Source organism: Mesoplodon bidens, assembly GCF_964165515.1.
Source record: "Mesoplodon bidens genome assembly, chromosome: Y".
Classification (NCBI taxonomy): domain Eukaryota; kingdom Metazoa; phylum Chordata; class Mammalia; order Artiodactyla; family Ziphiidae; genus Mesoplodon; species Mesoplodon bidens.
Genome location: NC_138180.1, coordinates 41741229 through 41754350, shown reverse-complemented (window position 1 = coordinate 41754350; position 13122 = coordinate 41741229). Strand labels below are relative to the sequence as shown.

General features: G+C 40.4%; 1 pseudogene across 1 annotated transcript in view; it reads right to left on the bottom strand.

The window, feature by feature from the left end:
• Window positions 1-285: 285 nt before the first annotated feature.
• Window positions 286-13122, bottom strand: part of LOC308609627 (putative helicase senataxin) — a 61755-nt pseudogene continuing 48918 nt past the window's right edge. The window contains exons 19-24 of the transcript in view: window positions 12253-12440; window positions 11543-11635; window positions 9691-9855; window positions 6138-6236; window positions 5446-5533; window positions 286-1443 (exon numbers count right to left, since the gene is read on the bottom strand). The product of the transcript in view is annotated as a putative helicase senataxin (transcript). The remainder of the gene's footprint in view (window positions 1444-5445; window positions 5534-6137; window positions 6237-9690; window positions 9856-11542; window positions 11636-12252; window positions 12441-13122) is intronic.

Below are 13122 nucleotides of genomic sequence, written 5' to 3'. Positions count from 1 at the left end.
TGCTGACTACAATGGGCAGACAAACTCATCACAGAAATGTAACATCCTGTGCCAAGGTGCCTCGTCTAAAAAGGTGCAGGAGTGGAACTTCACCTAACAGAGCTCTGCTTCCCAGGGTCTTGCCCAGGACACTCCAGTTGGTTTAACAGGACTCTGACCCAACACATTGACTCACTTCTCTCAGGCCACCTGGGCTGTTAAAAACATCTGTTTGCTACAACAATCTCTGAAAGGAACTGCCCTGCTCCCATCTTTTTTTTTTTTTTAAATATAAGTTTGGTTCCGTTGAAAATGATTAACATTTTAAGCAGGGGAAAGAAAAGCTGTCTACCAGATTAAATTTTAAGAGGATTCTGTTATTTGCTATACAAATATACATTCCAACTTTTACAGCATCCTCTTAAAATCCTCCAGTCTGACCTTTCCTACAGAAGAACAAGAGATCAACATTTTAAGTCTTCGACTTCGAGGACATTATTACTGATACACAAATGCCTTGTGAAAGCTTTTGCAACTGACAAAATGTACTGAAGATGACCAAGAGGCCCATGTGTTAGGATACATTTTCTGTTTTCCAACAGCACACAAACTCCTTTAAGGAAAAAAAAATAATCTTATCTGGACATTCCTACTAGCTGGTCATCTGAAATGTGCAGTAATGCTTGTGGCTGACAGTCTCATTTGGCTCCACTACAAAAGCTTCCTCTTCTTCAAGCTACTGTCCTCCTCCTCCAGTCCCCTCTCGTCCCAGCCTGAGTTCCTCTTTGTGTGGTGGCTCAGAGAGCCACGCCTCTCCTGATCCCCCTTGGTGAAGGCCCTGGTCTCCCTCCTGTGGCTGAGTGCCTCCCCTTCCTGGGCACATCTTCTCTCACTCGTGGAAGTACTGGTACTAGCAGCTGGAGGATCACACTGCATATGAGGTCTGTGGTTGTTCACAGCAGCTCCCTTGGCGGGGGCCTGCTGCCTGATACTGGTCAGATCCTGGTGACTTCCGGGGGAGCCTGGCTCTCCAGAGGGAGGCGTTGCTCCAGAATACCGGGGGCTCGAGGGCTGCAGCTCACAGAGGCACTTCCCTTTGGCTTCACAGCCCAAGCCCATCCTCCTAAGAAGTCGTGGGTCCCGAAGCCAGTCCTGAAGGGGTGGCCTTTCAGGGTCCTTTGCAGTAACAGTGACAGTGGCTTCTTTGGACTCAGAGGGTGAGGGGTACAGGGAAGAAGCAAGAGACATCTTGGCAAATTCACTGTCTAGCTTGTTGCTGGGCACTCTGCCCTGGGGTCTGGACACCTCTGGGGTGATAGCAGGAGGGTGAGTCAGACTTCTCTGCAGTACGGGCCTGCGTTTCAGAATCTTCATTGCATCGTGTCTATAGTTTTTGTTGCAAGTCTTAATAATGGCACCACGCTTCTGCGCATCCTGAATCAGGTGGTTCCAATGATGGTTTTCCTTGAAACAAAGAGAAGGAAGAAAATTACATCCCAAAGAAACACTCATATGCTTGGGAAGCAGAGGTTCCAGCTTTCACTTCTGAACAAATAGTAAGTATACTTTCGTGAACAGATTCTCAAGAATCCATTACTTTTCAGACAAGGCTGAAAGGAAAAATAAGGTCGAATACAAAACTATAAAGCCATGCTGCTAGAACAGAACACTGGGAACCACCTCTAAGAAAGTACTTCCATCATTTTACCACTGATACTCAGGCCACGTGGTGAATTAGCTGTCATGCAAATCTGTACCAACTGCCGGTAGCCTCATGTAGCTCTTTAATCTTCAATTAAATAAAATTAAAAATTAATTTCCTCAGTTGCACCAGCCACATTTCAAGTGCTCAGCAGACACATGTGACTACGGTTAGTATCCTGGACAACACAGACACAGAAGGGCTCCGTCATCCCACCAAGTTCCCTTTGACACTGCTGACCCTAGAGTCTTGCCTGTCTCCGGCCAAGGCTAACATTCTGGAAGAGGAAGGCTTGGTTTCAGAAAGCTCTAACTCTTGAGTGCATGCTGACTGTTCTAAAAAGAGGACCACAGCTTGCATCAAATTCCCAAAGGCTTCCCAAACTCCCAAGGGCTAAACCATCTTAATCTGCTGAGATAACTATTCCAAAGATGTTGTCTCACTTGTGTCTCTTTTCTAGAAGAGCTTAAATTATGAAAAGCACATCTAAACGGAAAAACAAAACAAAAACCCAACTCACGCATCTCTCCTCTCTTCCTTTTAGAGTTTCCTCAGCAATAAATTGCTTCTTTACAACCATCAGAACTTGGGCCTCTTTAGACAGAAGAAAGAGAGAGTATGAGGGAGGAAAAAAAGACAGAGACTGAAGGAAAGAGAAGGAAAGGATAGCTCCCCTCATGGGGGCTCCTGCACTATTCATGAAGGTGGGTAAGGGTATAGCAGTGAAGCTGCATACATAGTACTGACCTGCTGTGTGACCTTGGTCAAATCACTTGACCTCTCTGAGCCTGTTTCCTCACTGTAAGGTATGAATAGTATTTTATTTAAATGACTCTAAAATGTGCGTTGAAATAAAATAAAATAAATAAAATGCACTTTATTTTCACATTCTACCATTTCTGACTTTAGGGTGCCTCTAGGCCAGACAGCAGTTTCCATGTATGTAATCCTGGAGGAATTCATGGCTGGGCGACTACAACCGCTTGACTTTTAGTCAACAAACCACTTCTAAAAAGAATGAGTCCTGGCTCTTGCCTGAAAAATCTTTCCACAGACATCCTCTGATAAGACAAGAAAGTACCAGCACTACAACTTGGAGAATGGAGATCAGAAGTTGGAAAAAACCCCGGGACCACAGTGGGGCCCTCTCATGACACGCCTCTGACTGCACAGGGAATGGTTCGAGCGTCAGCAAGGGTACATGGGATGGTGAATGGGGACGACCAGAGTGTTAGTCTGAGAGTGAGATGCTTTCAGGGGTATCTTAGTCTACCTATTTTGCTGTTTTTCCTAGGTATGAACAAGAGTGGTATGACACTGGGTTGGCCAAAAAGTTCATTCAGATGCTACAGAAAAAAAAACAAATGAACCTTCTGGCCAACCCAAAAAAATCTGTCTAAAGTCTAAAAGAGTTCTTTCAGTCACTATAAGACAAAAATTCTAAGTGAACATAAAGTGTCACAGTTCAATAGTGGAGCATAAAATAATGACGCACATTATATAACTATTGGCTTCTTGGATTTGATAAACTATGGTGGCAATGCAGACCTCACAGGGACTTTTAAAGTAAGTCACGTAAATCAAGTGCACGGTACGGTGACCGCATGCATCAGGAAGGTGCATGTAAGCAGTACCAGGCTCAGATCTTCCTGACTCAGGAGAGCTCTTGAGAGTCCTACCCTGTGGCTGGAAAGCAGATGTAAAGCAGATGGCCTTGCTGCTATTTCTGCCAATTCTACTGCACCTAAACTTGCTGTTTAATCCAATCCCTAGATCACAAAAACAGTTCTGAGAAGGGGCTATTAGTCTTGATTTCTCAGAGGAAACCGAGTGCCTTAATCACTGATTCTATCTCCATAAGGGAAACTGGGCTGAAAAACCAAAAAAAAAAAAAAAAAAAAAGAGGCTCGGGAAGGGGGAAGCCCAAGGACAAATATGCAAGTTGGATTGCGAAGTCCAAATGATAAACTGGAAGTTTTTCTACTCTGCTCTGTCGGTCTCTTTTTGTCACACTGGCTTCCCAGAGTGAAGATAATAACGTCTATACTGCAGCTAGACGTCAGTGGTCTTCAAATCTGCGTGACGGTGACTCTGGGGCTCACAGAGACTTACTCGGGGGGATGTGAGCACGTTTTCTGGGAATCAATTTCCAAACCTCAGCTTCCAAACCCCAGTTGCCTATGTCCTCCTGGGGCTTTTCTGCCCTTCCACTCCATCCTTCACAACCACAAGTCTCACCTGTCCCAAATCTGACCACAGGGCACACAGCTAGGGGAGGTAAACACGCCTGGGTGTCAAATAGAGGGGGTGGTAAACAGAGGGGTGCCCATGAAGGCTCCTGCAATCAGGGCATCTAAGAGACACAACTCTATAAACATTTTACTTTTCGGGTTTGAACATTATCAAAATTCAACTGTGTGAAAAGAGTAATTGTTAATATGTTACTCAACTGACAAGATATCATTTGTTAATACTCAGATCCTTATGGTCACAGGAAAAATATACTTTTTTAAAAAACTCTTCGAGGTAACTATACATTCATAGGAAGTTACCAAAACAGTCCAGAGGTTCCACACAACCTTCACACAGTTTCCCCAAATCGTTATGAAAACCAATTCTTTAAATTTTCAAATTTACATGTAAAGTTTTTGTGGCAGAAAAGCCTTATAGTCATATTAACAGAAAGCCTTTTAATTATGAAAATATATAAACTACCCCCACTGAATTTTATCCTAAACAGTATAAATGGCAATTCAATTTTAAAGAGCAGAAAGAATAGCACTGCTCTCTATTCCACTGGATATATTTAAGAGTGGCATAATGGATTTATTTTTAATAGCTTTCTTTTAAAATGTCAAATATTTACAATACATTAGAAACAAAATCTTTATCAACACTTAACGATGAAACATTTTCAATATAAACTTAAAAGCGGAGGATACACAGCTTTTAAACATTCTTTCAAGGGGCTACACAAACAACAAAGGTTGAAGACCACAAATCTAGGTAAGAGCTGAATGAGAAAGACTGTATTTGGGCGCCCTCTGGTGGAACTAACCAAAACAGGGGAAAATCCTACTGAGTTGGCACCTCTCCTGAGATAAAACAATGACTCTGTTAAATACAGAAATTAGAGAAACTGAGTTATTACACCTAATGAGGCAGGCAAATACATGCTTTATCTAGCTGTGGTTCACCAAATTAAGCTGTACTATTACTATTTGTCGACTACACATGTAAACTTGCCCCTCCTTCTACAGGAGTATCTGTACGCATGGATGAGCTCTGATGCCACTCACCCCTCAAGGGAAACAGCAAGCAGTGCTGCTCTAAGTGCCAAGACAGAAATGAAGATCCAAGCACTTTCCTGCAAATTCCCCCTCTCTCTGGCATTAAGCTAGGCTAATAGCCACATTTACTGAGTGTTTACTAAGTGCTAACCCATCTTCTAGCACTTTACATATATGGGTTTACATGTCTTCTTAACAATTCTACGATGTAGATACAATTTTTTTAAAGCTCATCTTGAGAGTACACTACGGATACCTGGGTCTTGGGCTAAGAAAGGGTGAGCGGTTTAGGCATTATAAAAGCTCCCAGGAAGAAGCTGCTGGAGGACAAAACAACCAGTGGGAAGAGGCTCATTATTGTTTGTAGCCTCAAAATCATTTCCACTTTGATGAAAAATAAAAACAAAACCTCAACCCGGTATCAGTCATCATGAGCAAACTCTGGAGTTCCCCGGTCCTCTAGAATGTACCTACCATCAGGGTCCTCAAATGTCCCAGGATGAAGAGGCTGTACTTGGCTCGTGTGATGGTGACATTCAATCTCTGCAAACTTGCCAGAAACCTAAGCAATAGAAGGAAAAAAAAAGAGTTACTTCTTTCTTCAGAAAGACTCGGCATGTCAGTGTAGGTGAGACACAGGCATTTCAGACAGCTTTTCTTGGGCTCCTGCTTTAAGCTCGTGGTGCAGGACCCGACACAGAAGCAATTCCCATTAAGGACAGCAAACAAACAAGAGGCCCAGTGCTTTCCTTCAAAGTGATGCATCTGTCTGTCGATTTCCTATTTTGACTTGGATGAGATATTGGAAATTTTAATGGTATGATTTTTAAGCCTTCAAAGATCCTAAAAATATGATAGTAGATCAATTATGACACATACCATGGAGAGGAGCATGCCCCTGCAAAATATACTGGATTCAATAATCTGTTTCACTCTTATCAAGTGAAACAACAGATTCACACTGTGACATGGGTTAATACACAAGGTACCAAGAGAAGCAGACCTAACAGTGGATCAACTTCACAACTTAAAAAAGAAACCTTCATGATATTACTCAATTTTTTATATAAGAAAATAGAGCAAATGATGGTATTCTCTAACAGTGATTAAAAAGATCTAACTCTGGATCATAAACAAGCAAAGAATCAATGATGACAGTTACCCACCCAATTGAGCCTTGCATGGCATTTGCTCTGACACATGTAACAATAATACAGTCTTTCTCACGACCCTGGAAGGCATCCACGGTATCTATTTCTGCTGGCCTATTTACGAAGAGAGAAACATATTTGCTGAAAAAAGATAATTATTAAATATACATATTTATACAGTAGTATTTCTTACTTTTGTAGTGCTATCTTTTATAACTGGAGTAGAATTCACATAACACAGAATTCACCATTTTAAAGCACTCCATTTGGTGGTGTTGAGTCCATTCACTACAGTGTGCAGTCATCACCGCTATCTAATTTCATAGCATGTCCATCACCCAGGAGAGAAGCCCTGTGCCTATCAGCCATCAGTCTCTATCTCCCCCTCCCCAGGCCCTGGCAACCACTAATCTACTGTCTGTCTCTATGGACTTTTCTACATGGGAAATTTCATATAAATGGAATCATAAAATATGGGACCTTTTGTGTTGGGCTTCCTTCACCTAGCATAATGTTTTCAAGGTTCATCCGCGTCGTAGACTGGTAACAGTACTTCATTCCTTCCACGACTGACTATTCGCTTGTACAGATACACAATTTACTTCTTACCTATGTACCATTTTGGGACATTTGGGTTGTTTCCACTTTTTGACTATCATGAATAATGCTGCTACGAACATTCATGTACAAGCTTTTGTGTGAACCCTTTCTCAATTCTTTCAGGTATGTACCTAGGAGTGGAATTGCTGGGTCACGTGGTAATTCTATGTTCAACTTTAGGAGGAACTGCCAAACTGTTTTCTGCAGTTTCTCATCAGCAATGTGTAAGTATTCTAATTTCTCCACATCCCTTCAAAAACTGGTTATTGTTTTTTTTTGTTTGTTTTTTTTTTTTTGTAATGATAGTCATCTTGGTGGGTGTGAAATGATATCTCCTCACTGTGGTTTTGATCTGCATTTCCCTCATGACAAATGATGTGGAGCAGCTTTTCATGTGCCTGTTGGATTTCTGTTTATCTTCTTTTGAGAAATGCTCTTCACATCCGTTGCCCGCTTAAAAAGTTAGATTATCATTTTATTAAGTTGTATGAGTTCTTTATATATGCTGGATATGACTTGTCAGATAAATATTTTGCAAGTATTTTCTCCCACTCTGTGTGTTGTCTTTTCACTCTTTTGATAGTGTGTCCTTTGAAACACGTAAGTTTTTAATTTTTATGAAGGCCGATTTACTTCTCCTTTGGTTACTGGTGCCTGGGTATCATATCTAAGAATCTGTTGCCTAATCTGAGGTCATAAATTTACCTTTGTTTCCTTGTAAGTTTTAAAGTTTTGTCTCTTAGACTCAGAGCACTCATTCATTTTGAGTTAATTACTCTATACAGTGTGAGACAGGGGTCTAAATTCATTCTTTTGCGGGTGGATATCCAGTTATTCCAGCACCATTTGTTGAAAAAGTATTATTTCCCCAATGAGTAGGCTTGGCACCCTTGTTGAGTATCAACTGGCCATGAATGTATGGATTGATTTCTGGAATCTCACTTCTATTCTATTGGTCTATATATGTCTACCCTTATGACAGTACCAGTGTTGATAGCTTTGTAGTAAATTTTGAAAGAGGGAAGTGTGAGCCCTCCAACACTGTTCTCTGTCAAGCTATTTAGGGTCTCTTGCACTGCCATGTGAATTTTAGAATAAGCTTGTCCATTTCTGTAAAAAGAAGGTAGCTGGAATTTTGACAGAGGTAACAATGAATCTGTAGATCAACCTGGGGAATGGTGCCATCTTAACAATATTAAGTCTTCCGATCCATGGACATGAAATGTCTTTACATTTATCTAGTACTTTAAATTCTTTCAACAACGTTTTGTCCTTCTGTGTATGAGCTCACACTTCTTTGGTTACATTTACTCCGAAGTATTTTGTTCTTTATGATGCTAGTGTAAATGGAATTTTAAGAAATTTTCCTTTTCAGACTTCTCTAGAGTGTAAAGAAATACAACTGATTTTTGTATACAGATCTTGTACCTTACAACACTGCTGAACTTGTTTATAAGGACCAGTAGTTTGCATAGATTTTTTTAGGTTTTTCTAGATGTAAGAGAATGCCGTTTGTTTTTTGTTGTTGTTGTTCTTAGCTTTTTGCGTGTGTTTTTTTTTTGTTTGTTTGTTTTTGGATTTTTTGTGGCCACACAGCATGCAGGATCTTAGTTCCCTGACCAGGGATCAAACCCATGCCCCCTGCGGTGGAAGCATGGTGTCTTAACCACTGGACCACCAGGCAAGTCCCAGATTATGCCATTTGTTAAGAGACACTTTTACTTCTTCTTTTCCAATATGGATGCCATTTATTTCCTTTTCTTGCTTAATTGCTCTGCATAGAACTTCTAATACAGTGCTGCACAGAAGTAGTGCAAGTAGAGAGTGGAATCCTTCCTCATCATAGGGGGAAAGCTTTCAATCTTAGCATCAAGTATGATGTGTTAGCTGTGGGTTTTTCATAGATGCTCTTTATTAGGTTGAGGAAGTTCCCTTCTCTTCCTAGTTTGTTGAGTATCTTTATCATGAAAGGTTGCTGCATTCAGTCACATGTCTTTTCCACATTTATTCAGATGATCACCATCATGTGGGGTTTCCCCCTTTAATACGGTATATCACACTGACTGATTTTCATATGTTGAACCAACCTTGCATTCCTGAGATAAATTCCACTTGACTGTGGTAAATAATCCTTTTAATATGCTGTTGAGTTCAGCTGCCATTATTTTGTTGAGAACTTCTGCATCCATATTCATAAAGGATATTGGTCCATAGTTTTCTTTTCTGGTGATGTCTCCATGGCTTTGGTATCAGGGTAATAATGGCCCCATAAAATGAGTTAGAAAGTGTTCCCTTCTATTTTTTGGAAGCATTTGCATAGGACTGGTGCTAATTCTTAATGTTGGACAGAATTCACCTGTGAAGCCTGATCCTCTGTTTTTCTCTGTTGGAAAGTGATTACTAACTCACTCTTTTTACATTTAATAGGTCTATCCAAAGTTTCTGGCTTTTCCTAGAGTCAATTTTGGTACTTTGTGTGCTTCTAGGTGCAGAAACTTTTGAGTTAATGGATTTCTAATATTTAATTTTTTATTTTACTGTTGAGGTATAAAGGAGACAAAAACATGATCTTCACCCTATACATGAAGGCACTAAAAGGGTTAAATAATTTATTGTAAGTGAAAATGTGAATACATGATTCTCAGTAGAGTTAGAATTCAGATAACAAGTCATCCAACTAAAGGTAAAGGCCTGAAGAATTTCTCAGTCACTTCCATTGTCAAGTGTAACGGTGATGACATTTGAACTGGCAGGAGGCACTCCATCTGCAGGGGCTACACGTGTAACCACACTCCCTCCCAGCACAAGTCTATGGAGCCAGGGTCCTAGTCTCCTTGTTCTATACTACCAGGGTCTAAGACCACTCCCTAGAGTTAAGTTTCCTTTGCTTCTTTCCTTCTATCCCCTCTTTCTTCTTTTTAATTCAACAGAAAAACTCAAAATCTCTGTAAAAATAGAGATGCCTCACCCTTTTCTATCAAACTCTTTGTCCAAATCCTTCTGAATCATCGTCTTCTGAGCCTTGTAATGGGTTATTATGCCAATGTTTCGGAAAGTAACATCCCTTCTTCTGTCTTTCATAAGTTTAATTATTTCCATTACCAGTTTTATTTCTTGAACATTTACATATGAGCTAAATAAGATGAAAACAAAAAAATACAACACATCAAAACTAATAGCAGTCCAATTGCTAAGTTAAGTTCCACTTTGTTTTCCACTACAGTAAAGGGTACATAGGTAGGTTTCATCTTTATTCAGTCAGCAGTGATTCAAAGAGGCTGTTATAATGACCATTAATATTGTACATATGAATAAATATAAAAATAACTGCCCAGTGAAACACAAAGTTGTAGGAGAGAAAAGTGGTTCGAGTTACGTGATGTTAAGGCACCAGTTTCTTCACTTATTAAAACAGGGATAACCACAGTGAGAACGAAAGTATTCATAATAATAATGAAGATATGACTAATGAATAGCTAACATTAAGGATTGACTATCTTCCCAACACTGAGAAAAGTGCTTCAGATGTACTACCTTCCTGCATTCCCCACCACAGGTCATGCAGATCATGCACCACATGACCGAGAGGATGGCAGCCACACGGATTGAATGTGACCCGGCTCCCAGAGATGAACAAACACGGGGCCCTACAGCAGGATCACGTCCTCTGTCCTTGCTGGCCTCATCCTGCACTCCCAACTCATCTCCTGAACTACAATGCGTTCCCTCATCACCATACCAAATGCAACATGTGTGCACACTGGGGGATGCCCTGCATGCGCAACTTTATTCCCGAGGCTACCTTATCTGTCTCACTTTAAAGCCTTAAATATTCACTATTCTAATTTCAAGACTTACTATACGGACAAGCCAGTCAGCTAGCTTTCTTTTCCATACCTGAAAGCTTTATTTGGTCACCTCTCAGGCCAACTCTCTTCCCGTGAACATCCATCTCCATAATACTTATGCGGTAAACTCTCAATCCCCTGCTCCATTCCAACAGACCCCACTACAACTTCCACAGTCCCTCTGGAATAGCAACCCCCTAGCCAACTGCTCCGTATTTCTAACTTCTTCACTGAGGGGCCCCTCCTTCCACCACTATTAACTAATATCTTATTCTCATGGAGGACACCACTTGCTTTGCAGCTCTCTCTTGACACAGAGGTGGAATTTCTATTTCTTCATACGTCATGATGCAGGGGTGGCATTTCTATCTGTGCTAACAAATGCAGCCTCCGGGCTCCTCCTCCTTTATTCTCTCACAAGAAGCCCTGGCTCCTCTGAGGTGCTTGCTAATTAGCAACCACTGCTCCTTTTGTGCTGTCATTCACAAACCACCTGATTCACAATCCAACATGCTGGAAGTATTGTCCACCCTCTGCCTCACACCTTGATTCAACTGTATCTGTACTTATCCGTCACAATACTTAACCCAACTGGAACCATTAATCACCACGGTGATGGCCTGGTTAATGTCTGTCTCGCCTGTTGGACCACAGCAGCCTTGCACTGGGGCCACGTCTGTTTTACTCACAGCTGGGATCTCAGCATGGATCTACTGAAGTGCTGACCGCATTTTAGGTAACATAACCCCCATTACCCAGTTAAGAAAAAAAAAATCAAGACTGAAATATATAAAGACATCAGTAATTTATGATTGAAAAGGTGAAGTTATCAACCCAGCTAAAAGAAAATGATTGTGCACTGGCACTAGGCAGAGAGATTTATATGGAAAGTATTTTGAATTTAAATATGAACAGAAACAATACAAAAATTCTGGGACCATCAGTGGGGACTGAAGAAAAAGGAGAACTTACTCATTATCCCGCTTTTCTGAACCATCTTCAACATCAAACACGAGGTAGGGTTGAAATGGCCAGTCAGATGAACACCGAATGGTCTCTGTCATTCTACAAAAGAGCAGCCACCATTTAGAATGCAAGTCAAATTACAAGAGAAAATGTTTTAGAATTATTATTACTATTTGTTCTTTCTGTGGAAGAGAGCAAGGGAAAGTTAAGAGGACAAGAAGGACCTTCTTTTTAAATAAAATTAAATACTTGTAAATAACATATTTTAGTGAGAGGTAGCAGGTGAATTTCATTTCTATTTTAGTACTAGGGAGAATGACCCATGTAAATTAAAATATAACAATCATGATTGGAAAGTTACTCATAATACGTAAGTGAAAAAAGCATGCTACAGTATACTATGTAGAGCATGGTGTGCTTTTTTCCTCCAGAAAAAGGAGAAAAAGTAAAAAAAAGATGTGCATAGTACAAGGACTGGAAGTAGATATAACAAAATGTTACCAGTGATTACTTCTGGGTAGTATCAATAGGGGTTGGGTTTATCCCTTTCTTTTCATTTATCTGCATTTGCTACAATCAATAGGACTTCTGTAATTAAAATTATTAAACCTTTGTGTTTTTAATAACAAGACCTAAAAGCACAACAAAAGAGCTATTCTTCCTAAGCAGCCAAACCTACAAATAAAACAGCTGAACATGCAATGAACAGAGCTCACCTATTTGTTTTCAAGTTCCTGTTATAAATGTAATTAGAAGGGAAGAGACATATGTCTGGGTGCATCCTGTACTGAATGGTGAGCTGTAAGACAGGCAGCCTGCCAATCACGTTGTGCTCCACGTTCTCTTCCAGAAGGTTGTAGAAGCGGGCCATCATCGACTGGTCATAGCCATACTCCTGGGCCTTCTGAAAGGAGGAAAACAAAACAATAATCTGCAAGAATTCATGTGTACTTTTCCCACTATTAAAAAAAAAATCACTGACCTCTCAAATGTACAAGGTATTACCAACAACCAAAGATTCAGAGAGAGAAGATATTTCCGACTCCAGCCCTAGAAAAGCCATGTAGCTTGACTACAAAAGTTAAGGTATTTTCCCCTTATTTAGAAAACCCACATACTGCTTATGAACGAGATGTGATCTTGTGAATGACCACAACTCTCGCTATTTTGGTGCTAACAAGGGTCACCTGAAAGAATCAATGATAAAAGCAGCAAAGAACTGTAACACAGATTTTAACAATTATTTCTGGGCTATGCTATCACAACTAGAAATAATGAATGCCATTGTAAATAAGCCTCTGAAAGACCACTTTCTTCATCCATCCATCATATACCAAGCAGCTAAAATTTGGGGTGCTGACAGTCTACAGTGAAGATCAAATGTCACAGAGCTTACATTCTAGTGGAGGACACAGGCAACTAAGTTGATTTCATAAATCCAAGAAAGGGTTACAAACCTGTGATCTGAAACACAGTGACTTAATTGACAAACGAAGAAAACTGTCTTAATGTTATCACGGTCGTGCCTTGGGATATACTTTTCAATGGTAGCATCATATCAAGATTCAAAAAGTATTACGTCTTAA